This window comes from Tenebrio molitor, unplaced genomic scaffold, assembly GCF_963966145.1.
Source record: "Tenebrio molitor unplaced genomic scaffold, icTenMoli1.1 SCAFFOLD_50, whole genome shotgun sequence".
Classification (NCBI taxonomy): Eukaryota; Metazoa; Arthropoda; class Insecta; order Coleoptera; family Tenebrionidae; genus Tenebrio; species Tenebrio molitor.
This window is the reverse complement of record NW_027184158.1, coordinates 1-27,003: the sequence shown is the minus strand read 5'-3', so window position 1 is coordinate 27,003 and position 27,003 is coordinate 1. Positions and strand designations below refer to the sequence as shown.

At 39.0% G+C, this 27,003-nt stretch overlaps 1 non-coding gene across 1 annotated transcript; it reads right to left on the bottom strand.

Moving 5' to 3' along the window:
* Positions 1-20,904: 20,904 nt before the first annotated feature.
* LOC138140877 (5S ribosomal RNA) lies at positions 20,905-21,024 on the bottom strand. Its single transcript, XR_011162787.1, has one exon. It is a non-coding gene; the product is annotated as a 5S ribosomal RNA (ribosomal RNA).
* Between the last annotated feature and the right edge of the window lie 5,979 nt (positions 21,025-27,003).

The window sequence follows — 27,003 nt, the reverse complement described above, 5'->3', positions numbered from 1 at the left end:
ACGCATCTTGCACTCTACCTCTACGGTGATGAGGAAAAGTATGTAGCACAGCACCTTTGTTATAAATATCTAGTTATTCTGTCTGTAAAAAAAAGTTTGCTCCCCCTTCTGATTTTGTTACGAGCCGCTACTGCTGGACAGTGTAAAATTAGATATCGTCCGTCATGGGGGTAAGATGGGAATTGTTGTAATACTAATAATCATCTAATAAACAATGTCAATTTATTGAGAACGTGTAAAAACGCGCCTTTATGTTTGTTAGGCGTTCGATGTTCGGCGGTTCACCCGGTCCGCCAGTCTGAACGATTGCGACGTTGCCTATTTCTCAGCACGGCTAGTTATTTAACGTTGGCTACGGTTATATACAACTCGGGACACAGCAATTTGCTCTACTACTCATTATACTCTCACTTGCAAATGAATTTACCGAAAAAACTTAATTTTTCAGTACTCTATCAATGAATTGTCGTAAATTCATCGGAGTTAATCACATTTGCACATCACGTGACGTGAATACCAATAATCTCCGTCAGAAGGCGTAGTGCTTAGCATTAAATTTGTGTATATATGCATTAAATCATTTAATTTCAATTCATTTTGATTATTCATTTTATCTTAATAAAAAAAACTTCATTCAATTCAGCTAATAAGTTAACAAAACATTTATTGATTCTGAGGCGGTACGAAGTTCGCCGGGTCAGCTAGAATTTTAAATAATAAGACATAATAATAATAATTTGTCTGACGTTTTACGGGGTCCGAGTCCAAGACTCCTTTTTCCCCAATCTGACTGGCAGTCACCTACTCATGGAATGTGTAGGGCTGTATGACAGACTAATCAAGTATCGAGTTACCGTACACCCTGGCTGGTCGGCCTCCAGTTGCGAACCCAGCAGGTCGGGTGTACGGTTGGGGGATATTCGGAAGAACAAAACGCGAGAAAAATGGGGGACTGCAGACAACCGTAAACGTCGACGGAATGCTCCCGCTTTTGCGTTACAACGAGGGTAAAAAACTGCAGAAAAAACCCCTCGTCGGAGCCGAAGAAGATAATAAGACATGCTGTCGAACTCGTTCCTTTAATAGAGCACTTCTCGCTAGATACGTTCGCCATGCCGTAAATACTATCGATCGACAACGTCAACAATAGAGTGTCTTGTGCAACTCGTATAACAATACAGGTGGTCCAACACTTACCATTTTTGCGATTACGCATTTAATAATTGTCCAAAAATTCTGAAACTCGGTAGGCACAATCTACAATTAATATTCTATGATTGAGCATGATCAACTTTTTTCAATTAAAATTGTATGATGGAACTAACTTTATAGCGATTTAATATCAAATTGGTCCAAATATTGAAAGTTTTTTTTTCTCTACTAGTTACAGAACTCCTCACCTTTTTGACTGATCCACTTCCGACTTCGAATTATAATTAGGTAATAGTCAAAATTGCAATCAAATATCAAGCTAAAAAAAGCCGGAATCCAAGACCGTTTACGGTAGAGCTGAATAGAGCAGCTCGTAAGGGGACAGGTAATCACGCCACCAGTAATTACCTCAATCTTTTGTGCATCCCCGTTGAGTAAAATCCCATCGGTAATTTCGCCACCAATATTTTTCAAGGCATTTTTATTGAGAGTCATACCCAATGTTTTTAGAAAAACTGAAAGAATGTCAAATAGACACTTATGTGAAAATACAAAGTCTACATTTGGTAGCAAAAATTCATAATAAGCATGTCAGAGACAGACAAAAATTTATAAATAATATGATAAAACGACATAATAATAAAGAATTAAATACAAGAATTTTTAAAATGTGTATCTTTCCATTGTAATCTTAAATAATAAATTGTTTTTCCATATACATGCATTTACTTGTTTTAATATTCCTGTCTCAGATACAGAAATATTTATGTCGGCCATCCAGTGACCTTATAGTTACATAGGTGGATAGACGAATGAGAGGTATTGCGATGAACATTAGAGTGAGATGGGCAGAGCCGCGATCAGCTGGGGGTACGGGCAAAACATTGGGAACCGTCATTTAAAAACTACAGAGGTGGTCGATGTCTGCGTAATTTTTTGTATGTTTTCTGGTTTTAATTTTAGTTTTATCTTTTCTGATGATTCGATGTGTTAACAAGGTTGTACAGTGAACAATTATTATTTGATACAATTAATGACTTTTTCTAGTGTTTAGTGTATTAGGATAGCGTTACAGACTATCGTAAAAATCAATTACATAATAGGGAGTTATCGCCCTGACTACGCCAAAATAAGGTTACCTTAAATTCATACGTTATTTTGTCCGAAATATCGTGTCCTGTATGATTTTAGTGTTACGATATAGGAATTTAGCGGGCCTTGCCTAAGTTTAGCTAAGTTTCCTATATCGTAACACTAAAATCATACGAGCTACGATATTTCGAACAAAATAACGTATGAATTTAAGGTAACCTTATTTTAGCGTAGTCAGGGCGATAACTCCCTAATAGTGATTTAATATTGTGGGTATACCCACAAAAAGTAGGTACCTTTTTACTTTGATTATTTTAATTATTTAGGTATTACATACAGGGTGTTCGGTAAATGTCCGGCCAAACTTTAACCGCGAGCTACTGGCTTATGTAGAACTCGGAAAAAATATTTAAAAAATTCTATGTCAAAAAATAAATTGACATTTAATTTTTGAGGTACAATTTTTATTAACTGCTTTTAGTCTTCTCCGTTGTCTCACAACCTCGTAGGTAAAATTCCGGCACATTTTTAAAATACACCTTGTATATCATATTTTATAAAACGTACACCAATGCGGTTGTCTTGTTTTAAAGCATATTTCCTAGAGGTTACTTCGCATTGGCGTACGTTTTATAAAATATGATATACAAGGTGTATTTTAAAAATATGCCGAAATTTTACCTACGAGGTTGTGAGACAACGTAGAAGACTAAAAGCAGTTAAAAAAAATTGTACCTCAAAAATTAAATGTCAATTTATTTTTTGACATAGAATTTTTTAAATATTTTTTCCGAGTTCTACATGAAGCCAGTAGCTCGCGGTTAAAGTTTGGCCGGACATTTACCGAACACCCTGTATAACAACATGGTTCAATCTTGTTGTGCTTATTGCGGCAAAAGTATGGAATAAATTAATTAAAAATTAAACAAATTTTTTTTTCAAAATAATCTTTGGATAGATCAATTTTAGTTTATAAAAATACATACCGGTTGATTCAGATTGGTATTCGCGCCCCCATATCTTTTTTATTTTAAGAAAAAAGTATAGCAAACCATATATATTTGTAAATCGCTTATGAATCTACAATAGACGACGTTGTCAAATCTTCTCTACGATGACATATGTCAAAGTTAAGACAATCAACTTTTTTTTTTAATAGTACATTATACATTTATTAGTCTATTCTTGTAAAGCTTTTTTTTCTACATTTGAATGTCTAAAAAAAGTTGACACTTGCAATAGGAAAAAATCGAGAAAAAAAATAAAATATGATTTAATTTATTCGAAAGTGTTATTTTCTAAAAAAGCTAGTTAGCATGGAGACAATTGAATTTTGACATTAATAGCGTCAATTATTAAAGTACAGTTGCGGCCGTTGAAATCTCAGACAGGAAAGATTCAAACACTCTGTATAAATTCCGAAATTTGATTAGCGTAAATAGGATTTTCATCAAGGATTATTAAGTCAGTGTCAGTATTTGACATATTAGGGCAGAATCGCGCGTAACTTTTGAAATGCGGCAATTATCTGATTTGCAAAAATGTGTTTGACTGAGGGACGGTGTGAGTATAAGAGCCATTGCGAGAGAAATTAATGTGGATAATGTTTGAGTGACATTTTGAGAAACGTTACTTTCAATCCCATAAGGCTGAAAGTTTGGCGTTGTCAAAGTGTCTGAGTTTTCAACGGCCTCAACTCTACCTACATTTAAATAAATAACTATGATACCTAACTTCTTCCTGACTATACCGCTTTGAATGCATGCACGATGAAAATATGTAGTTGAATTTTGATAGTGAATGAATGACATGATGAGTCTTGGGAATCGTATTCGAATATTTGAATAGCCGACTATGTAAAATTCGAATAAGTGTAAATTCTAATATTCGAATAAAGTAAATTCAGGATGGATCGGGTATTTCACGGTCAAATAATTTTATTTCTTGGCTATGTAATTCTTAAAATAGTGAGATGCAGGGAACCAACATAACGCGAATTTAGCATAGTAAATTCAGTATGGATTTGGTATTTCGTCCGAGTCTCAGTTTTCTGGCCGAGGCGCACCCGAGGCTAGAAACCAAACAAGGTCAAATAATTTTATTTTTTGGCTACGTGGTTGTCTTGTAAATAGTGACATGCAGGGAACCAACATAATGCGAATTTACAAATGTTTGGCTAACTAGCTCTTTTTAGAAAATAACGCTTTCGAATAAATTAAATCATATTTTATTATTTTTCTCGATTTTTTTCTGATTTAAGTGTCAACTTTTTTTACACATTCAAATGTAGAGAAAAAAGCTTTACAAGAATAGGCTAAGAAATGTATAGTGTACTATTTAAAAAAAAAAAAAAGTTGACTGTCTTAACTTTGACATATGTCATCGTAGAGAAGATTTGACAACATCATCTATTGTAGTTTCACAAGCGATTTACAAATATATATGGTTTGCTATACTTTTTTCTTAAAACAAAAAAGATGTAGGGGCGCGAATACCAATCTGAATCACCCGGTATTTTAGTGCCAAATAAAATTCCAAGCAGTCATTTGTTTTCGAGTGACGACGTCATGGATATTTTTTTAATGAAAACCCTCAGTTTTTTTTTTTTAAATTCTAAACGACTGTGTAAAACTGTTTTTAACTTAGTGCTTATTCACAATGGACATAAGACATAAAAAATACATAAGAGATACCTAAGAATAATTTGTAAATTTGGGCAATTGGAAAATAATGTATGTGTCGATATAACTCGAATATGATTCTCCATGCCTTTTTGTACACAACAATAGTGTTCACCGAGATCACTTCTCATAAGTTACGTAAAAATTAATAGTATACACACTACATGTATCATGAATTTCTTATGCCTTATGTCAAGCTTATGTCAATTGTGAATAAGCACTTACATAAGGAAATTTTTGAGAAAAAAAAATAAAGTTGGAAAATTTTTTTTATAACAAACAAAAACAAGTAAAAAAATCAAGTAGGTAAATCAAACGGTCAAATGGTACTGTTAATTTATAATCTAAATAATGTAAGAAGTTCCATGTTAAATGTGACAATGGATGTGTAATTTTATTAAAAATAAAATTTTGAGCTAGTAAAAGTTTCGATTTGCAACAGAAATGAAAAGTGGATGTCAAATAAAGTAGTTTTGAATGTTCCTACTTTAAATTTTTTAAGCTGTTACCATAAATGTCCATTAGTTCATATTTTTGCCGTGGGACTTCTTACATTATTTTGACATTTTGAGTATAATTCGTATGTGTTATTTGTTTTACAAAGCGTTTTCCAAAAAGGCTCATTTAACACAAACACAACGTAGGTATAGAAATTTTAATTTTGAGTAGGTGTGGGGATAAAACTAAATAATAAAACTAAAACAGGAGAAATTTCTTCATAGACTTGCTTCTTGTCAACAAGCTAGAGGATGGCAAATCGAACATTTAATTCCATAATTTTAAGTAGGTACTGTTACGTTATTGTTTTCTCCTGAACTACTACAACAACAAGAGAAAACTTAAATCTCCCAACTTCACTGGGGGAAATTTAAATAACGATTTCGAGACTGATCGGTTCCAGGTCTGGCACAAAACACACTTACGTCTCGAGAGCGAGGCTGTTGAAGTAGAAATGATACTACACAAACACGGTGTTATACCAGGTGTTGGACAGAAACACAGATGTAATAATAATGGTGTTTAATTTTCGTTACCTAGCTTTACATTCGACACCTAACTATTTAATTCAAACTCAAATGCCGCTGCGAGCGTAACACGGTTGTCTATGCAAAGTGATACTAGGATACAAACCAAGTGGTATTTCCAAAAATTAATAAATTAAAGATTTGAGCCTTGAAACTAATTTAAACTAACCAAAAATTGACAATATGAAAGCGAAGCAGGTGGCGAACTGAAGGTTCACAAAATAACACGCTGAAGGCGCTTAAACTCTAGCTAAATTTACAAACAGTGCCGGTACTACCATGCTAAATATCAAACTATACAAATGACCAATCCATGAAATTTAAACCAAACTTTCCTTACACCGGGCCTGGGGCTTGAAATCCAAAAAAGAGTCCTTGGGAGAGCGAGCCGGAGGAAGGTCCTCCGAGTCCTTCTTCCGCCGCTGATCTATCACGCCGTCCGTATCCTCGGAAAGTCCTCGGGGTCCTTCCTCCCCTCGACACTTCCTAGGGATAAGCGTGAATTAGTTAGGTTTAGCCCCGGTACAAAAAAGTGGAAAACGATAAAGTAAAGTGATAAAATGATAAAAAAAAAACTTCCGAGAGCCAGCGAGCGCGTCGTTTCTGGCGAGGTCACTCCAGGTCCGATAACGTGAATCAACGTAAAAGAAATGTGCCAAGATGGCGGACAGTAAAAGAAAGACGCTGAAGGACCTTGCCAGATACGAGTTGCTCCTGGACTCGGGTTCCTCGGCCAGGGACAGTCCGGTGTGAGGTCCTGCTCTCCGGAGGGGTCCTGGGGGATGACGTCGGCCCAACAGGGTGGTGAAATTATCCGCTGAAGCGTAGGGTCGATGACCCTCGTGAAGGAAGCCTTTATCCGCCGCGACGTTTCGGTTGGAACTCTTCTAGGACGACTTCCCAGCCGAATCGGTCTTCCTCCACGGGTTCGCCAGCACCTGTTGCACACTAAAACACCCCCTAATTTCCCCCTTTGAACACAACACTCACACCCGGATCGGTCGTAACCTCTGACCTGAACTAGTCGAGAACCTCTGTCATGGCGTCTGTTCCACCTTTATATATTTTCCCCTCCTCTCGCCGAATTAACGCGGCCGGTACCGGAAGTCGGGGTCTGAGAGCCCGTTCTGGAATGTTCCAGAACGTTCTCGCCTTTACGATTTACCGCGAAATTTAAATCGTAACAGTACTTATTAAGACAGTTTTTGACTTGTATTTTTCGTTATAAAATTTATTTTTTTCAACCTTTAATTTTTTCTCAAAAATTTCCTTATGTAAGTTACTGTCGTTTAGGCAATTAAAAGGCGCTATCAGAATCAAGAAAAAATATTGGGGGTTTCATTAAAAAAAAATTGTATGTTTTCGTTTTTTTTAAATACAATTTTTTTGATTTTTTGTTTCGTTATTTCAGAAGAATTGTTACCCAAATGGAAATTTGGGGTGGAATGCATACATATCATAATGAATTATTATCGGATAATTAATATAACATAATTTAATTTAATCTTAATCCATCGTATTACTTACAATATCTAATTAATAAATAGATAGTTAATTATGTACTTAATTTGTACTTGCATTGTTTTCAACAAAATTTCTGCTACACTTTATTTCTGTTATTCAAATTGTCTTTAACAATTAACATGCATATCTCGTCGATATAACGTTTTTAAAATTAAATTATTAATCTGGCTAATACAAACGGTTTAAAAGTTGCCCGTACCCACGTGATATCAATATCTCCTTCTTTGTCGCTCTTGTAATTTGTACATTGTCACTCTCTCTCTCTAATGTTCACGACAATGCTGCATACGCGCAAGATATACCAACGCTTCATCTACCTATTATAAGATCGTTGCGGCCATCCGCCGGCGCCGTCCTTCGGTGCACCCGAACTGCGGTCAGCGGTGAGAAGCCCAATAATCCAACACCTGAATTGCGGTCAAAGAATTTTATCTTACCTGGTCGTCTCAAATCTTATCTCAAACTGCGGTCAAGAAAATTCAACTTATTAGGCATTCAGGAACTTTTTGGGACCAAGTTGGCTATGACCATCTAGTGTTTTTGTTGGTAGTATTTCGGTGATAACCAAATTCCCTAAAGGAAATTGACACTTTTTGTGTTAAGTTAGGTTGTTTTCAGTTTATATTTTTTGAACAGGTGCTATTCCGCACACGGAATCTTGGCCACAACTGACATTTAACTGACAAATATGTGTGAACAGGCCTTCATTGAATATAACTCAACTTTTGACTCGATAATGCCATTTTCATGCCAAGAATATTTGTTGATTACACATAAATTGCATGTTACTTTCACAAGAAAATATTATGTAAGATTCCGTGCTGTTCACTGAAAAAATTTCACCTCTCGAGGTCGTGACCGCAGTTCGGGAGGAGATTAATAAGACCGATTATGACCCTTTTTACCTGACCGGACTTGGACCGCAGTTCGAGTGCGCCCCCGTCCTTATGGGCAGGTAGGTGTAGATTAATTCCGGGCAGTACAGTGGCGAAATTACCAGTAGGCTTAGCATGCCATTAAACGGTGGTGGCGAATTTACCTGTATGTTAATCTCGTAATGATGGTTGGTGGCGAAATTACCAACACCGGACAGCGGCCACCGGCTCGTAATGTGATGGCCCCCCAATAAATCTTTTTGACGCAGGGTTGTCGGCTTCCCCGAAACCATTTTTCAGGTCAGTACTGCTGAAATTCCAGTGTATTATAGAAACGATTCGCAGCAACTTTTCATCCGTAAAGAATTTTTCTTTAAATGAAAAATGGATATTTTAGAAAAACTGAATATTGAATAATTTCAACTTTATTACGTAATTTGTTTGAGAATCGCCCTCAAATGTCACATGATTTATATTGACAAATCACAACTCCGAATAGTTTGATTAATTTAATTGTGATTGGTTGCTATTCAAACAATTCGGAGTTGTGATTTGTCAATATAAATCAAGTGACATTTGAGGGCGATTCTCGCTGTAATTTTCTCCTCCTTCCTCGAATTTTGATAAACTTATTTTTGATCCACAGTAAAATTTTTGTTATTTTCAACTACGTTAACTAACGCTTTGAGAGTCATAACAATACGTATAAATTATAAAATTTTCCTTCGTGGAATTGTCATGCCGAATACAACTCGATGGTACGAAATTTCCGGCAATTTCGTACCCTCTTGTTCTATTACTAATCAAAATTTCCTCAGAATGTTTGCCGAAATTGCTAGGCGTAAAATAGTCGAGTTCGGCCCTGACAAGGTAAGTACCTGCAGTTTGGCGATGGGGTGTTGTAAATCTTAGTTCTGATTTGTTTTGTGATTAGGCAGTTAGTGTAACTACGTCATAAATTCCTGTCAGTTGTGCGGCACCTTCATTAATTGCAAATAATCGGCAATTTGATGCGTTTTAATTTTTTATTTCATACTGTCCGGTAGATGCTCGATTGCATCATCAATTTGAGTCCGGTAGGTGATTTATAACAGTATCAGAGCCGGAAAGTGTCACTTAGCAACACCTACCGGACTGTTTTCCTTTTATACATCAAATCTGACATTGAAAATTGAAAAAGTCAAAAAATATTCGATCTAGAAAAACAATAGCAACGGCCGTTGCCACAGGAAAAAAGGTGATGCTATTTTCACAATATAATGTGATTTTTTAATTTTTGAAATAAAATGATGATGCACAAGAGACTTCCAGTATGAAATAAAATACATTACGATATACATCCGGTAGTACTTGTAACAGGTACTCGTTTAGACATTCTAGACTCGGCTCCTAACGTCGCCTCGTCCATAATGTCTAACTCGTACTGTTACAAGTAACCTACCGGACTTATAACGTAAATTACTATTTTATTTTCAGATTTCTGTTTTCTGTATTAGTTTGAACCTATTTAGATAAAAAAAAAAATCGAATTTGGATTAATTTCACATTATCGCCTCCTGACGCGAAACCGAATTGATAATAAATAAAATAATGGGACGGCCTTATAGCTCCATATGTGTGTCTATTCCTAGCCAAGCGTAAAATTTTTTCGATAATTAGAAACCGCATAATCGCAAGAATGGTAAGTCTTGGACCACCCTTATTCATGGGTGACAGTAATAAATTTCAAATTTTAATTTGCAAACGTCAACCATAATGACAATACAGTTTAAACTCACCCAATTTTTGTGAAATGACAGGAAAAGAGTGGACGAAATTTTTTTGGCCGGCATAGTACCTACCTACCTACCTATTTAATAAACTGTTTAAAATTATTCTCCTCTAATCAATGTTGTTTTCATTTTGACGTATTAAGATCACAGGATGTCAGTGTCGTGATGACATTATTTGAGATAACTTTGATTGAAAAAAGAAATTAATTTAATAAGTTATTAACATGGTAATGGAAGGGGTATTTTCGGCTGCCTATGGCCCTCAGGTAAATTCGTATTCTTATTTGACATTGTTAAAAAAAACACGAGTCGTAGACGAGTTGTTTTTGACCAATGTCACGAGATAAATTGTCAACAAACTGGAGTATATCAATCGTAAAATTTTACCACGAATGGTATTCGGAGGACTATTTGATTTGATTGGTCCATACGATCTGGCAAAACTTTGACTAGATTGATTTTTTCCAGTTGAAATTTAGTAGTCCATTGTTGATTGTGATATGATTGCTTGAAACAGCTATGAATGAAATAGTCAATTGAAAACATTCAATTAAGTTATTTCCATTCCGAGAACATATCTATCCCTATCGTCAATTATGATAGAGAGTGCATACAAAAATTATAATTTTTGCAGTTTGTCGGAATTTTCCGACTTTCCTTTGTAATCGTTCCGAATTTTTTTTTTTCCTGTAAACTTTTCCATGACCATAACGAACAAAACAAATGTAATTACGCATTTCCATGGTTCGAATCCCGAGTTATGGTTTTGAGTTCATACAAAAGTCCTATAATAATAATAATAATAATAATAATAATAATAATAATAATAATAATAATTTTTATTCGTACACCACCCAATAGGTATCGCACCCGTCAAACATATACAAGAACAAAATATGTACAATAGAGTATGTAGAACAAAACAGCAAAACACAATACACGATGCTTCAACAACATAGCACACAATAAAAGTAGGTCAAACCAATCCAACTATATCTATATTAATTTAATGTATCAATCGTGTCCCTCAGAAAATCCTCGAAACTGTAGTAGGCTTTCTTTAGAAGAAATTTTTTAATGTTTATTTTAAAATTGTCTACACTAGCATTCCTGACCACCTCTGGCAATTTGTTGTAAAACTTAATACCATAGAACAAGACTCCAGTTTGAGACTTATTAAGTCTAAGTTCTTTTAAACATAGATTTGATTTTTTTCGGGTTCCATAAGTATGAATCTCGCGATGAGAAGTGTATTCATCCAGGTGAGTTTTAACATAAATTAAACAGAATAGAAAAAAGCACTTTCAGTTTTTCCTAAATTTTCCAATTTTCGGGCAACATTTCCAATTTTTCTTTTCCTAAAACCTCATTCGGACTATTACGAGCATTTAAAAAAAAATTGCGAAATCGGTCCAGCCGTTCTCAAGTGATGCGCTTACCAACGAACAGCATTTCATTTTTATTTATATAATGTAGATAGATTTTGGGGGTGAAACGGTACGGGGGCGAAACGTCACATAAGCTTCCGCGCCAACTTCCCATGTTTTTGTTCCAAAGCATCGCGCAGTTCTCGATCAAAAATTAACACATCATCACCTAGTGTGTTTCAGATCACGCACCAGGGCCAACTCCAGCTCAGAGGATCAGGTAAAGGATTCAAACCGGTAAATATTTGTAGACACTATTTTCGTAGTTTCTGTATTTGTTTTCCGAGCGTTCCCCCATTTATTCTTTGGCTCCGACGAGAGGTTTTTTCTGAAGTTTTTTGCTCTCGTTGCATTCCGTCGACGTTCAAGGTTCTCTGCAGTCCCCATTTTCTCGCGATTTGTGTTTACACCTTCCCGCACACACCATAAATTCGACCTGCTGGATTCGCAACTGAAAGCCGATCAGCTAGGGCGTACGGCTCGATACTTGACAAGTCTGTCATACATACAACCTTTCACATTCCATGAGTTGGTGACTGGCAGTCAGATTGGGGAAAAAAGCGTCTCGGTCTCGACCCCGTAAACAATCAGACAAATTATCGACGGTTCGCCGCTGACGGTCAGTTGCCGGCCGACTCGCCAAAAGGAGACGTAGTTCTACAAGTGACACTCACACAAAAAAAGTCATGCTCGTCTGCGATTTGTACTGCACCCAGGAAGCCGAGTCAGCCGACAGCTTTGTCACAGAAAAAAGACATGCTCCTCTGCAATTTCCATCACGAAGCCGTCGGTGAGCCAGCCGACAGCTTCATTAGTTCATTACAAAAAAAAAGACAGTCTACTTCGAGAATTGTCAGATCCACACCATGATGTATAACGTGTGCCAGCTTTGCGTCATCATCATCTACGGCTACCTGCGAGTCGGCCAATCGCGAGTCTGTGACTCATCACCTCTGGAATGCTGGCACAGGATTGGCCGACTAATTTGAGTCGGCGATCGAGCCACCTGTCCGGACACCTACCTCTATAAATTGAGGCCAGTTCGCCGCTGACGGTCAGTTGCCGCCCGACTATCAAACAGAAGACTTCGTTCTACTAGACCCACTCACAAAAAAAAGACATGCTCCTCTGCGATTTCCACTGCACCCATGCAGGCGTTCGTGAGTCAGCCGACAGATTCATCGCAGAAAAAAGACATGCTCCTCTGCGATTTCCATCACGAAGCCGTCGGCGAGCCACCCGACAGCTTCTTTACAAAAAAAAGACAAAGGCTTCTTCGAGAATTGTCACATCGACGCTATGACGCAGACCGTGTGTCCGCCTTGCGTCATCAGCAATCATACCAACACCAGATGAAGTTCAAAACGACCGAAAATCAACCGATCGCATTCCTCCAGGTGGAGCTCGTTTCGTCGAAGATGGTGTCCGAAAAGCAGAAAAATTCTACAGCTACCTGCGAGCCGACCAATCCGAGTCGGTGGTTCATCACGTCTGGAATGCTGCCACAGGATTGGCCGACTAATTTGAGTCGGCGATCGAGCCACCTGTCCAGACACCTACCTCTATAAATTGAGACCAGTTCGCCGCTGACGGTCAGTTGCCGCCCGACTATCCAGCAGGAGACGTGGTTCTACAAGAAAAAGACATACTCCTTGGCAAATTTTCTTTGCACCCTAAAAACCATCGGCGAGCCAGGGGATAGCATCTTCACAGAAAAAAGACATGCAGTCAACCGACAGTTTCATCACAGAAAAAGACATACTCCTCTGCGATTTCCACTGCATCCACGAAGCTGTTGGTGAACCAGCCGACAGCCTCATTACAAAGAAAAGACAAAGTCTTCTTCGAGAATTGTCACATCCACGCCACGCCATGATGTAGAACATGTACCAGCATTGCGTCATCATCGGCGATCATACCAATACCAGATGACCTATCGCATAGCTCCAGGTGAAGCTCATTTCGTTGAAGATGGTGTTCGACAATCAGAAAAATTCCACAGCTACCTGAGAGCCGACCAATCCGAGTCGGTGGTTCATCACGTCTGGAATGCTGGAACAGGATTGGCCGACTAATTTGAATTGAGGCCAATTCGCCGCTGACGGTCTGTTGCCGCCCGACTATCCAACAGAAGACGTGGTGCTACAAGAGCCACTCGCACAAAAAGGACATGCACCTCTGCGATTTCCACTGCACCCAGAAAGCCATGGGCGAGCCAGCCGACAGCTTCATCACAGATAAAACATGCTCCTCGGCAATTTCCACTGCACCCAGGAAGCCGACGGCGAGACGGGACAGATTCATTACAAAAAAAAGACAAAGACTTCTTCGAGAATTGTCAGATCCACGTGATAATGTAGAACATGTGCCAGCTTTGCATCATCATCAGCGATCATACCAACACCAGACATGCTGCAGCATCTACAACGGTGGTCACCTGGGGAACTCGCGCTTCAGCCCGTGACACGTTCTCGGCAATGCCATCCTTGACCACCACAGCCACAATACCATCTCACCTCGTAGCACCTAATTTTCATTACACCAATAACAAACAGTGTAGAGGTAAAATTCAAGTATCTCTCGCTGCCTCTCCTTTTATTTGCATGAAAATATTTAGCCTCTAAAAAGGACCGATTTTTATTAGTTTTGTTGGTTAAATGTTAATATTGTTATTTTTATTTTTTATTATAAATAAGTGAACTGACAAAATACAAAAAAAACTGTCAATCGCTTCACGGAGTTACTGTCGGTTCCCTGGGGCGCCTCAACACTAAATCCAGCTTCGTTGCCTTTGGCGTTTTGTTGACCGATGTCTTTATTTACACCCTTGGAACAAATACTTCCCTTTCGTTTCGGTAGGGTAAGTTTGAGCGGTAGTGGTATCCTTCTCTAAGCTGTTCCTGTAAAATAAAATAACTTCCACTTACCTTATTTTGGCTTGGCGAGCCGGTTGACTTGGTGAACTTTTGGGTCGGGCTGGTCTCATTTTAGAGGATCCGTCTTGAAACTTTCTTCGGTGTTGGTGACGTAGATTTTAGCTCCTGGATCTAAGTCTGCATGTCGTTATTGTCGCTGTTTTTTATAACTGCGAATTGAGGCAAGCTTGTTTTTACGATGACTCCTTTCTCGAATATCCGCGAAACTATCCCCAGGGGCACTGTTAATTACTCATATTTAATTCCGGCGAACTCAATGACCCACTAGTCCCGCAATTTCCCCATCACTGACACCTCCGCAAATACACTATATCACTGATAACAACAGGCACTGAGAAAACTGACAATTACACCTAAGCCATTAATCATCGGAGTGAAAAATATTGATCTGCTCTCGACGAACGAGACCCAGAACTGCTAACCAATTGCGGGTAATTTCTGATATTTATAATGTCGAGTGGCCGGGCTGTAAATCGGAACGGCGATTATGATTGGTCGACTCGCTGTTCGCTGTACTCAACCAATAGCGTTCTGGTATTCGCACTAGTCGACCAATTGCGTTCTGGTGAACACACTACCTATCAGAAAGGTGGTGGTGCAAAGTTAACGCACGCACACGAGTCAGAGCAGTTCGCGAGTTTGTTGAATCGAATTGAATTGAAAAATGCCGCCGAAGACAAGTGGTAAGGCAGCCAAGAAGGCCGGGAAAGCTCAGAAGAACATTTCCAAGAGCGACAAAAAAAAGAAGCGCAGGAGGAAGGAGAGCTATGCCATCTACATCTACAAGGTGTTGAAACAAGTCCATCCCGACACCGGTATCTCTAGTAAGGCTATGAGCATAATGAACAGTTTCGTGAACGACATCTTCGAACGTATCGCCGCTGAAGCTTCCCGTCTGGCACACTACAACAAACGTTCGACGATCACCAGCAGAGAAATTCAAACTGCCGTGCGTCTGTTGTTGCCCGGTGAGTTGGCCAAGCACGCCGTCTCCGAAGGTACCAAAGCCGTCACCAAGTACACCAGTTCGAAATAGATGTTTTTCGTTTTCGACACATTTATAAACGGTTCTTTTCAGAACCACAAAAACTCTCGAACAAAAAAGAAAAAGACGTGAAACAGCGATTTTTAATTAACTTTTATTATGTCATTATGACAGCGAAAAAATATGAAAAATGTTACATACAGTTTAAGAAAGCGAGAAATGCAAAATTTTTCTATAAAAAATAAACATGCTATTTAAGCTATGTAAATATATTGGATGAACAGTAGGCCCTTTAGGTTTCATGCATTATCGGTATTTTGCACCCATGCCTATCCAACTTGTAGTTATGTGGTTATTGTATTCGAAATAATTTAGTTGATTGAGGTTATGTTATGAATAAATTTCTATTTTGCCAGAATACAACTCTTCGGAAGAAGAAATCAAATAAACAATCGTACATCTGCTGAACAACCTAGTTGATGGTTGATGGATTTGCATTACCCAGCATATAGCCTAAATGTTCATCTTTAGTGAAATTAAAATTACTTAGCTTTTTTAAGAAAGAAAAAATTAGAACGAATTCTCATCGAAAAAACCGCGATTCCTACAAATGATACAGATGGTTTTGTAGTCGCGTATGTTATTGAATACAATGAGCCGACATTTTTCCGACTCTTTGTTTCATCGAAAACGTTGTTGACATTAGCAAGGAACGTTAAGGATTCCCTGAAACAGACAATTTCACTGTTTTGGAATAGCAGTATGTGCAAATGAGAGGACAGAAGACTTTGAAAAAAGGAGTGAACAAAACTGTACTTTAGTACAGAATGTTATGTTTATTTTAATTTCAATTGTTCCTGTTTTAATGAGATTTTTTATGTTCCTAAATCATTTTCTATTTTATTATCTCTACCTAGCATAAAAATTAAAATACTTTGCAACATTACGTTATTATACATTGCATATCTGACATAAAATACTTGCAAAAATTACTTAGCTAATTAATATTACGCATGACAACTCACATTATTTACTTTGCAAAACATTATAGAATACATAACAGATAATTGTGACCCTGTGTATTGTTCATTGGAATTAAAATAAAAAAAACGTGATTTCGTCAATCGCCGTTATTTGCGACTTCAGGCAACTGTCGCTAAGAGCTATTTTTGTTTCTCCGTTCAATTTCCCGATAAAATCGTCGACTTAGTTATTAACTTTATAATCTTTTTAATCATTCTTCAGTTAGGTGGTATCAATAATACCACAATAGCCATGTTGCCGGAGTTTTTTGATAAAAGACTTGCTAGTTGGAATACAGAAAATATTTACCAAACACCTATTCACGATAATAAACCGGGGCACTATTGTGGGTTTTCGGTTGGTTTTATATTATATTAGGTACTCACCCTTCGTAACGTGTCTCCACGAAAAAACGTCACTTTCACACTAACCACCTTTCGTTTTAACTCTCGCGACGATAACTGAAATGTTGACGCGCGCCGGACAGATTCACGGACATACAACCACCCACCCACCCCGCGCCCCGGTTTCCGTCTGGACTGGTTCTGTCGTCCGAGTGAGTGCCAAAAATTAGCGTTCGTCTATTAAATGATTGTCGGATGATGATTATTGACGGACACTTTTATCGCACCCGATCACACTTTAGTTACTACCTACGTTTAGTATCGACGACGCATCGTTTCGATTATTGAAATTCGAATTGAATTTTTTTTTTTTCTAGTTTTCGACGTAGATTCGCGTGACACAAATATTATGAGCCTTTTTGGATCGATTTCGTGTGCATCACGCCATTTCTACGGGCGAACGTGAATGTGTGATGTTGACGTGATGGAAGCAACGTTTAGGCAATCCGCATTACGTATTACTATCAATTATATTTTAAACGAATGAAAACTTCAATTCAGAAGTGTGATAATCCCGATCCATTCAAGTTTTGTTAATTTTAGATTAAAAATGCGTGAGTATTGTACTATTGCTAACGATAAAACGATAAAAAGAACAAGAGCAACGGGCCATTAAGTTAATTTAAAAATAACTCGTACCGGATAAGTCGAATACGTATCCAGGGAAAATTTATTAATTTTAAAATTAACAATAAACGAAAAAAAAAGAACAAGATTTCCGTCAGCTGTGTCATAAACGGAGACCGGCGGAAACAGGTTCTCGCCTCCCACCACTTTTGTGTAGCGGCCGCCAAATCAATTTTGTTTTTATATAATTGATTCAAAAAATTGAAATTCACGCATAGTTATCTGTGCCTGAAGTGGGTCATTTTCATTGCATTGTTAGTAAGATCGAAACCATAGAAACCATACAAAACGCATACGACTATTTCTGTTTTTCATTTCACGCACTGTTTTTTATTAGTTACCTAGCAACATGGTCACTGCATTGAAACTTCAGAGTTCCTTCAAAAATTTGAATTTTTAATTTCAATTTTTTGAATCAATGATAGAAAAAATATTGTTTATATTTAATATAAAAATAACTATTGTGGAAAACAGCAAAAAATAAAATAATACCACTAATTGGCGGCTGGTCAGGATAGACCTAACGTTCGAAATTTAGAAAAATATTTTTTTTATTTTAATACTGTTACTTTTCTAATGAAGTGCGAAATAAGTTGTGCCCCATAGCTATCTTTTTTATTTTTCACTACGACAATTACAAAGTGTTGATATTCACAACTTTTCGTGAGCACTTCGATAGAAATGAACAAGAACGCAGGAAAATTCCACACCGAATATTAATATTCTGTCTTGGCCCATGTTTATTTTTATCTACCGCAAAACAAAATGTTCGGATTTGTCAGGGGTATTCTGATTTAAAAAAAGAAGAACATTTGACGAATATTTTAAGTCTCAAACGTTTGGAAAATAATGCAACAACAATTCATAGACTACAAAAAAGCCTATGATTCAGTACCACATTCATGGTTAATTAAAATTCTTAAAATTTATAAAATTAATATTAAATTAAATCACCTTCTTTATATGGATGACATAAAACTTAACAATAACTGAAAATCAATCAATATGTCGTGGTCATTACGAAAATTTAGAATATATAACTAAAGAAGGAGAAATCATTAAAAATTTAAATAAAGGAGAATTTTATAAATATTTAGGTATTAATCAATCAAATCATATTCAACATTCAATTATAAAATTAAATCTATTCTTTTGGTGTTATAAAATGGTCCAAAACTAATTTAAAGAATATAAATATTCAAACTAGAGTTCTCTTTACAAAATTTTGTAAACATCACCCCAAATCTGCTGTTGAAAGATTTAATTTACCACGCGAAAATGGTGGTAGGGGTTTTTCAAATCTAGAAATTCTACAACACAATCAAATTGCTTCACTAAAAAATTATTTTCTCAATAGAGCTCGTGATATGACACTATAGCAAATATAAAACAAAAGTCTTTACATGGGAGATATTTTAAAGAGCTGAGGGTTTTATATTTGCAATACAAGATCTTGCACCGTTTTGGCTCACAGCGAATATAAAAAACGTCATGATATATTCGCAAAAATTATACACATGAATTTAGCAGTTAAATTCAATTTATTAAAGGATACACAACCACATTACATTTATAAACCAGAAAGTTGTTTAGAAAATGACAATTACAAATTATATTTTGATCGCACAGTTTTAACTGACATTCACATTCAGCATAACAGACCAGACATTATTATTTTAAATAAACAACAAAAGCAAGCATATCTTTTAGATATAGCTGTTCCAAATTCACACAATATAACACAGACATATAATACAAAAATTAATAAATATATTATTATAATTTCAGCAACAGGAATAGTACCGCAATCTCTTTTTAAAAATTTAAAAATTTTGGACTTAGAGAACACATAAAACACAAAAAAGTCAAAATGTGGAGGCGAGACGCCGGTAATTATGTTGATAAGCACTGCACTACTGCCGCCGGGTGGAGGTGGGATACGAAAAGAAGATGGGAAAAACCGAATTTTATTATCGTATTTAATTGACGTCACAGTTACTTTGGCGAAACAGGAGCTCGCTTTTCGAAGGCATGATGAAAAAGACAGACGAATCAATTTGATATATAAAACCTAACAGGAACGGCTGGTCCATGAGGTCATTTGGGTAATGACCCCCTAAAAAATAAAGGTTTTACCCAACACCAGCCGCGACTGCAATGTACACAAGATTTTTTCTACAATCGCAACTATGACTGCTACATATTATGTTATTTCAACCAAATCAGAAGTACAATAATTTTGAAAAGTAAGTGCAATGTATACTTCTAAATCTATCTAAATTTATTAATATGTAATTTTTTTCAAAACTATCGATCTTTCTTTGAAACATTTTCAATTCACAATTCACTGTTGGAAGCGCTGTACTTTTTAGTATAAATACGTATACGAAAAATTAAAATAATAGTTGAATTAACACATCGTTAAATGTTACGAGGAACATAGTTTTTTGGATTACACAGCAAAATCTTGGAATTTCAGTCCGATATTACTCCATTGAGTCTTTGGACTCACAAATAAATACCTCGAAAAGCCGACAAACATCTGTCTAGAACTTTTCTAGTAACCAGAGGGTATCGTAAACGACCCGTGTTTAGACCTCTTTCGTGAAAGTGACCGACCGCCGGCGCCACTCGATTTCGTCATAAATCTCAGCCGTACCCCCCACGATAATTGACAAGTCTGTCATACAGCCCTACCATTTAAAACCTTTATTCTCTTCGTTTTAAAAATAGTTTCGCATGGTTTTTCTCTCTTCTCGTTTTACAATGGTCCAGTGACTAATAAATGAGTGTTGTGTTATGAGTTTGTTCGAGCTCAAAAAAACGTGGTTCGAAATTGTTTAACGTTTAACGAATGGTAAGTTATTCTAGTTTTTATGTTGGTCTTAACGTGTTAGGGGCCAAGAATACAACATTGTCTGTCCATTATAACATAGAACTGATATGTTGAATTCAGATCTCTAATTATTTAAAAACCAAAAAAATAAAGCAGCAGTCAAAGTGGCATGTACGCGTAACCTAATATATATTTTTTTTACATTAAAAGATCGCCGTCTTCCTCGTCGCACTTACGACATTTGCATATGTTATCTTTGTTAAACTCACGGAAGGAATATAATGAACCGGTCACCCGTCCAAGTGCTGACCGCTGCCCGCGTGGCTTACCTTCGGTGATCGAACGACAACCTTTACCGTTTGACGAGTTTTTATTCTGCAATTGTTTACAATTAATCGACAAAAAAAATTGTTTTCTTAATTATCTAGTACTTAAAGCTATGAATCTACATGATACGGGTCTGTGCATGTTTCCGAATACCTGCACGAAAAACAAATCGGTTCGGTGGTTGCTATGGATTTCAAAAAAAAACAAAAAGTGTTGGGGGGCAACGGCACGCGGTGTTCCCAAGCGGTCACCCATCCAAGTACTGACCGCGCCCGACGTTGCTTAACTTCGGTGATCGGACGAGAACCGGTGCTTTTCAACGTGGTATGGCCGTTGCCGTGGTGTTTAGGTGTGATCGTTGGTGTAAAATATATTGCTTTTAACATTCCGATGCACGAATATGAACATCAAAACGCGATGCGTTTCGTTTCCGTATGCACTTACCCTCTGACGACCGACGTCGGACCGAACTAACGGGAAATCCCACAACAACCACCACGTCACGCTCTAACGACAAGAGAGACTACTAGACGGACTGGCGATCTCCCGCGTCGCACATTTTTCGACCGCCGGCGGCGGTGGAAAATCCAGAATTTCACCCCACCCACCGCGCTGCTTGCTCCGACGACGACGAGATTCCCACATTTGGATCGACCGAAATATGTAAGTAATATCAGGAAGTTCCGATTTTCGAGAGGAGACCTGTGTTTCTATTTACCTATCTATAATAATTATCGTTATAATCATCATATCATTATTATTATTATTAACATTATTATTTATTACCATTATTATTATTATTATTATTATTTATCGTCCCTCGGATTCGGCGATCTTCGAAAATCCAAGTTGGACCGTTAGACATTCGAACGCGGTGTGCGTGGCTGACGAGTTGTTATTTTTGGCGTTTTTTCTTCGATCTTCACCCCGACTTCGGACGACGCAGGTCGGACACGAAATTACGAAGAGAGAAAGACGGAAGAAAGGAAGAAAACCTGAAGATCCGTCGAAGAAAATATCGGAAAACTCGTAGGTGCGGCATCGGTCGGACGATGAAGACCGTCTCCTTTCGGATGATCCTCTCGACGGACTTTCGGCCGTCCCGAAGGGTCCGGACGGCAACGGGACCCGTCGTCGACTCGTCCCGTTTCAACTTCCGCCGAAAACGATCGACCTGAACGTCGGAGAGGCGGTTCGCGGCATCCTGTTGTCGGAATTGCCTCGGTTCGAACACCAGGTCCTTTCTGTGCTTCGACCGTTTCGGAAGCGTTTGGCGACGCGAAGATGTCGTAAAATCGAGAAGGTGGCGCGGTATTCCGGGAAGAGATGGACCAATATTTCGGCGAACGAAATATGGATTCCCGGAATCGACGCGTCTACCCCGCACCGCCGACGTAAACCGTCGGTCCCGAATCGAAACCGTGACGACCCGGATTTAGGGCTGGTGGTTGGAGGGGCGTGTACCTGATTCGAAACCCACCGACGTTCCGAGACGAACTTCGCTATCTCCAGGGAAACTTCGGAAACCGAGTTCGGCCAGCTTGATCACACGGTGGCGATGGTGATCGAGGAAAGAGGACGATGCCATCACGCGGGCAACGATTCCGAGGCCTGCAATTTCTTCGACGGCGGACGCGGTGCGCGTTCAGTCTTCCGTCCGCAGTGGCGACTATTTTATAAAGACTTAGAAAATTTTTTTGTTCAATTCTCGTTCACGAGGTGCTCGAAGTGTACGTGTGTGAGCAAGTGTTTTTTCAATAATTATTATTAACTTTTAACGTTTTAACGTGAAAGATGGCCGACGTCGAAAATCAAACAGCATCATCGGTCACCACCGGTTCCGCTGCCACCCCTCAATCCCACGCGAAGAAAGAGAAAAAAGCGAAAAATCCCAGGGCGAAACCGTCCCATCCTCCGACATCCGAGATGGTAAACAACGCCATCAAGGGACTCAAGGAACGCGGAGGATCGTCTCTTCAGGCCATCAAGAAGTTCGTCGCCGCAAATTACAAAGTCGACGCCGAAAAGGTCGCCCCTTTCATCAAGAAATATCTGAAAGGCGCCGTGGCGTCGGGATCTCTGGTTCAGACGAAAGGTAAGGGCGCGTCGGGTTCGTTCAAGCTCGCCTCGTCCACCTCCGGTGGTGCCAAAGTCGCCTCCGCCTCCGACAAGAGGAAACCCGCTTCGTCCGCCGCATCCAAGACGAAAAAATCATCCGCCAAACGTACCGCCGTCGCGACGACTTCCGACAAGGCTTCCTCGAAGACAGCCAAAAAACAAGCCTCCCCCAAAGCGAAGAAGACTGCTGCCGAAAAGAAGAGCGCCGTCGCTGCCTCCGCCGCCGCAGCGAAAGCCAAGAAATCGGCCGCCTCCTCGGCAGAAAAGAAAACTAGAGCCGCCCCGAAACCCCGATCGCCTTCCAAAGCGAAGAAATCTAACAAGGCTGGTCCGACTAAAAAACCCAAAGCACCCAAACCCAAGACAGCCAAAGCCATTCCTGTCAAGGTGAAAAAGGCCGCTTCGCCGAAGAGGAAAAAGTGAGAAACGTGGATGGATACTCGACTCATGTTCGTTCGGCTGTGCCTCGTTCCGACGTCATCATCGTACTACCGGCAACGGGGCACGCACAAATGGCCCTTTTCAGGGCCACACGATAATCTACGACGAAAAAAAGAAATAAAACTATCCTTACGGCGAAACCAAATAAAATAGATAGCATCAGCTGGCAGGTAGGTGATGACAGGATGCAATAAAATTTTACGAACGACCGCAACCCAACCCGAATCGAGAGGACCGACCGATTATTGACATTTTTATTTTATTCATTTCCGGTTGAAGGGCGATATATTTTTTTTTTTTTTGCCTGTAAGGTTTGAGGTTCTGAAAAGAACCGATTTTTTTGTTATAAAATTCGTGTTTCGTTTTTCTCGGGATGTTGTTGTTCTTCCGAAACACGATGTGGAAAAATTTAAGCGCGTTCACCCCGAATACGTCTGGCAAGTTGGATGTCCTTTGGCATGATGGTTACACGTTTGGCGTGGATGGCGCACAAATTCGTGTCCTCGAACAGACCGACCAAGTAAGCTTCGCTCGCTTCCTGGAGGGCCATCACGGCGGAGCTTTGGAAGCGCAAATCGGTTTTGAAATCCTGAGCGATCTCCCTCACCAAACGTTGAAAGGGAAGCTTGCGGATGAGCAACTCGGTACTTTTCTGGTAACGACGGATCTCACGCAGAGCCACGGTACCAGGTCTGTAACGGTGGGGCTTCTTGACGCCGCCAGTGGCGGGAGCGCTTTTCCTGGCCGCTTTGGTAGCCAGTTGTTTCCTGGGGGCTTTTCCTCCGGTGGACTTGCGTGCGGTCTGCTTGGTCCTGGCCATTTCGAATGAAACGAATGAAAAACAAAACTGACGATCGTTAGACGTGCACGCGTCGAAAGGTAAACGGGTACTAAAAATTCCGCCATATTAAATTGTACTTTTATACGTGAACAAAGTCAACGGCTGACTTCGTCGATTGGTCGATGGTGAACCGTTGAATCTATATAAGGCTCCGTTAGTTGAAATTTTGCGGTAGTTGACTTCCTAGGGACGAGGTGTGCAGGTATTTTGTGTCAGTTGAAATAATCTGAAAAGATGACCGGTCGCGGTAAAGGAGGCAAAGGATTGGGAAAAGGAGGAGCGAAGCGTCATCGCAAAGTCCTGCGTGACAACATCCAGGGCATCACGAAACCCGCTATCAGAAGATTGGCTCGTCGTGGCGGCGTGAAACGTATTTCCGGTTTGATCTACGAAGAAACTCGCGGAGTCCTGAAAGTGTTCTTGGAAAATGTCATCCGAGATGCCGTCACCTACACGGAACACGCCAAACGTAAAACCGTGACAGCGATGGACGTCGTCTACGCTTTGAAACGTCAAGGACGCACCCTCTACGGTTTCGGAGGTTAATTTCCTGGCGCTCTTCACCGTTCGAGAAAACCAGAATAAAATACGAAATACAAAATCGGTTCTTTTCAGAACCACAAAATAAAAATAAGAGGAAAAAAAAGAAACATGATGTTCTTTCGAGAAACAACGGACTACCTGATAAATGTACCAAGATCGTAAACACCCCTTGCTTTCCTTTTGGCATTGCAGTCGTAAATCTTTCTTCATACAGCCAAATTGACGACCGCAATGATAATAATACAAAAAGAAAAGATGCATCGGTCATTTTACGAAAAAAAAAAGCTATAGTGGCCCTGAGAAGGGCCGATATTTTGAGTTTTCGCCACGGAGATGGATCGATCGTTCGTTTAAGGTTTCTTCTCGGTTTTTTTGGGTAAAAGTACGGCCTGAATGTTGGGTAAGACACCGCCTTGGGCGATCGTAACTCCGGACAGGAGTTTGTTCAATTCCTCGTCGTTTCTGATGGCCAGCTGCAGATGACGCGGTATAATACGTGTCTTCTTGTTGTCACGGGCAGCGTTTCCTGCCAATTCTAGAACTTCGGCGGCTAAGTACTCCATGACGGCGGCCAAATAGACGGGAGCTCCTGCACCGACGCGTTCCGCGTAATTTCCTTTTCTGAGAAGACGATGTATCCTACCCACCGGAAACTGGAGACCGGCACGGCTCGAACGGGATTTCGCTTTTCCCTTCACTTTACCTCCTTTACCGCGACCTGACATTTTAAGTTCGTTCGTTAGACACCACGAGAAGTAATAAAACTGACGGACGGGACTCGTCGATTGTAAAAGCTGGTAGCTGTGCTTCGAATTTATAGCCTCCGTGATAGGAGAATAGGACGTGACGATTGGTGGGAGCCCGTTTTCAGGTGGGGTTCTGGTGAACACACTACCTATCAGAAAGGTGGTGGTGCAAAGTTAACGCACGCACACGAGTCAGAGCAGTTCGCGAGTTTGTTGAATCGAATTGAATTGAAAAATGCCGCCGAAGACAAGTGGTAAGGCAGCCAAGAAGGCCGGGAAAGCTCAGAAGAACATTTCCAAGAGCGACAAAAAAAAGAAGCGCAGGAGGAAGGAGAGCTATGCCATCTACATCTACAAGGTGTTGAAACAAGTCCATCCCGACACCGGTATCTCTAGTAAGGCTATGAGCATAATGAACAGTTTCGTGAACGACATCTTCGAACGTATCGCCGCTGAAGCTTCCCGTCTGGCACACTACAACAAACGTTCGACGATCACCAGCAGAGAAATTCAAACTGCCGTGCGTCTGTTGTTGCCCGGTGAGTTGGCCAAGCACGCCGTCTCCGAAGGTACCAAAGCCGTCACCAAGTACACCAGTTCGAAATAGATGTTTTTCGTTTTCGACACATTTATAAACGGTTCTTTTCAGAACCACAAAAACTCTCGAACAAAAAAGAAAAAAGACGTGAAACAGCGATTTTTAATTAACTTTTATTATGTCATTATGACAGCGAAAAAATATGAAAAATGTTACATACAGTTTAAGAAAGCGAGAAATGCAAAATTTTTCTATAAAAAATAAACATGCTATTTAAGCTATGTAAATATATTGGATGAACAGTAGGCCCTTTAGGTTTCATGCATTATCGGTATTTTGCACCCATGCCTATCCAACTTGTAGTTATGTGGTTATTGTATTCGAAATAATTTAGTTGATTGAGGTTATGTTATGAATAAATTTCTATTTTGCCAGAATACAACTCTTCGGAAGAAGAAATCAAATAAACAATCGTACATCTGCTGAACAACCTAGTTGATGGTTGATGGATTTGCATTACCCAGCATATAGCCTAAATGTTCATCTTTAGTGAAATTAAAATTACTTAGCTTTTTAAGAAAGAAAAAATTAGAACGAATTCTCATCGAAAAAAACCGCGATTCCTACAAATGATACAGATGGTTTTGTAGTCGCGTATGTTATTGAATACAATGAGCCGACATTTTTCCGACTCTTTGTTTCATCGAAAACGTTGTTGACATTAGCAAGGAACGTTAAGGATTCCCTGAAACAGACAATTTCACTGTTTTGGAATAGCAGTATGTGCAAATGAGAGGACAGAAGACTTTGAAAAAAGGAGTGAACAAAACTGTACTTTAGTACAGAATGTTATGTTTATTTTAATTTCAATTGTTCCTGTTTTAATGAGATTTTTTATGTTCCTAAATCATTTTCTATTTTATTATCTCTACCTAGCATAAAAATTAAAAATACTTTGCAACATTACGTTATTATACATTGCATATCTGACATAAAATACTTGCAAAAATTACTTAGCTAATTAATATTACGCATGACAACTCACATTATTTACTTTGCAAAACGTTATAGAATACATAACAGATAATTG